This window comes from Babylonia areolata, chromosome 21, assembly GCF_041734735.1.
Source record: "Babylonia areolata isolate BAREFJ2019XMU chromosome 21, ASM4173473v1, whole genome shotgun sequence".
NCBI classification, from domain to species: domain Eukaryota; kingdom Metazoa; phylum Mollusca; class Gastropoda; order Neogastropoda; family Buccinidae; genus Babylonia; species Babylonia areolata.
The window spans coordinates 7628442-7630941 of NC_134896.1; the positions used below are offsets into that span (position 1 = coordinate 7628442).

At 45.4% G+C, this 2500-nt stretch overlaps 1 protein-coding gene across 3 annotated transcripts in view; it reads left to right on the top strand.

Moving 5' to 3' along the window:
- Nucleotides 1-2500, top strand: part of LOC143295818 (kunitz-type protease inhibitor 2-like) — a 64913-nt gene that overhangs the window by 56109 nt on the left and 6304 nt on the right. The gene's annotated exons all lie outside the window — the stretch shown is intronic.

Sequence of the window (2500 nt, forward strand, 5' to 3'; positions counted from 1 at the left end):
TCTCTCCACCAGTACTCTGAACCTATCTGGAAAGATAACTCGCATGATTTACGTGTCTTTCCTGACCAAGTGCGTAATGGTTCCATGGTGTTGAGGGCGGAGTCATTACATTAAAAACCAGACTTGTCGGCCACGTGCTTGGCTTCAATCAAGTCAACCGGGACTGCATCTTGTTGGCTTGAAGGCTCTGTTTTTGTTTGTTTATTCAGTGTATTCTTCATTTATTTCGTTATCATTGTTCTAAGCAGCAGTAGTAGTGGTAGTAAATTCCTTGTGTGTTGATGGCTGTTGTGGCTTGTTTATTTGGATGACCAGTTCGGTGACTTTCATTATTTCGCGTTTTTATTTTTTATTTTTTATTTTATTTTTATTTTTTTTCATTTTTTTCATTTTCATTCTTTTTTTGGGGGGGAGGGGCGGGGAAGATGGTAAATGGCGTATGAAATTAACAGGCTGCATTTTTACGATGTTTAAAATTTATTTTTAAAATTCTGTTTTGTTTTTATTTTCTTTGTTTTCTTTTTTTATTTATTTTTTTTTGTATTTCTCTATGACGTTGGAGCTACCTCTCCCTTCTTCTTCAGCTTCTTTTTGTCATCACCTGTGTTCATGTTCGAACACGGAAAACGCTGATGATGATGATGATAATGATGATGATGATGAGAGAGAGAGAGAGAGAGAGAGAGAGAGAGTTGGTGAAGTGGTTGTGAGGCAGCAAAAGGAAAACAAACCGACATTCCCTGTCATCATGTCCACCAAAGGCTGAATCAGATAATCTTCCCGTCTTACATCCCTTCCTTTCTTCCACATGCGTAGCACACACCCCCACCCCCACCCCCCACACCCCACCCCCTCCCTCATTTTCCCTCAATCCCACCCCATCCCCCGAAACCTCTTAACCCCACTCCCTCCCCAACCAACACTAGCCCCCTTCCTCATCTCTCCGTTACAGTGTGCCCTCCTTTCAACACCTACAAATACACAAAACAAACAACCCCCAAACCCCCCACCCCCACCCACCCACCCACCTCTTTCCCCTCCCCCCCCCTCGCCTCCCTACCCCCCCCCACCCCCCTCCAACTTCCCCCCCCCTCCCCCTCCGCCATCAACACGGCAACCGAACTGTACCGCTTCAGCGCTGAATGAAAACGATGGTGGTTATCTGTAAAAAAGCGGCTGGCGGCTGAGGGCGAGAAGACGTGAGAGAGAGAGAGAGAGAGAGAGAGAGGAGAGAGAGAGAGAGAGAGGTGAGGAGCAAGAAGAAGAAGGAAGGATGAAAGGAAGACCAAAGGGCACCTCATTAGCGCCCCGTTTACCCTACAAATTTCACGCTGGCACCGAGTCAAAGACGCCTCCCGAGGGAAGCACTTGACATTCACACTCCAGTTAGTTAAGAGCTGTACGGAGGTGGTGGGGGAAGGTGGGGCCATGGAGGATGGAGGTAAGATGGGGTGTGGAGGGTGGGAGGGGGAGTGTATAGGATATTTATGGCTGCAGCTGCTCGTGGGTCGTTGCTGTGGATAGGAGTGGTCGGGGTGGAGGTGAGGGGGGGGTGTCGGTTCACTGAAATCAGCGGCGTTCAAACGTATAGATCAAAGTCGCTGGCCGAGTCAGGGGGCCCACGGAGTCTTGTTTCCTGTCCCAAAAGGGAATCCTCCACCGCTCAGTGCTGCCCTCCAGCGACCTTGACTGCAAGCTGGGAATGCGAGGTGTTTTGTGTGATGAACTCTTGTCAGGTTTAACGCGGACAGTTCCTGGCGTCACGTGCTGGATACGCTGTGAGTTTTCATCACCCGTGTATTTCTTGTCCATAGTCAAGGCCAGTTTTAAAAAAATAATAATAATAATTAAAAAAAAATTGGGGGGGTGGGGGGGGGGGCGGAGGTGGGTGTGCAACCAAAACTGCAACCTGAACACATGATACCCAAAGAATCACTGGAAAATAATGAAAGCTCCGTCAGTCATGTAGCCAAAAAACACGAGAAGTTCAAGACATTCATTACACCAATGAACTTAGAAAAAACAACAACAGCACCATCGTCTGGTCCAAAGGAAAAGTTTCATTAAAGAATAATTATGAATCTTCTTTGAAAATATGGGTTGCGAATGAACATTTCCCGTTTGTAAAAAAACAACAACAAAAAAACCAAAAAAAAAACCCCAGATATTTCCTTTCGGCAACAATGTTTACAGACTCATCGAATTCCATCATATTGCATATTGGTAGCATGTGTTTTTTGACTGCTTTTGTCACATCTTAAAATAAAAAGTCACGACAAATTTTTAATCAACAAACAAAAAAGCATCACTGGACAATTATACCAAATAACCACATGTATACTCTCTCTCTCTCTCTCTCTCTCTCTCTCTCTCTCTCTCTCAGGGCTGGGTGGAAAAAAGCATCTGTTTTGCTTATCTCATTACCCTGGTAAAATAAAATTTCGTTTCGTTTCGTTTCCCCTCTCTCTCTGTTTGTCTGTCTGTCTGTTTGTCTGTCTCT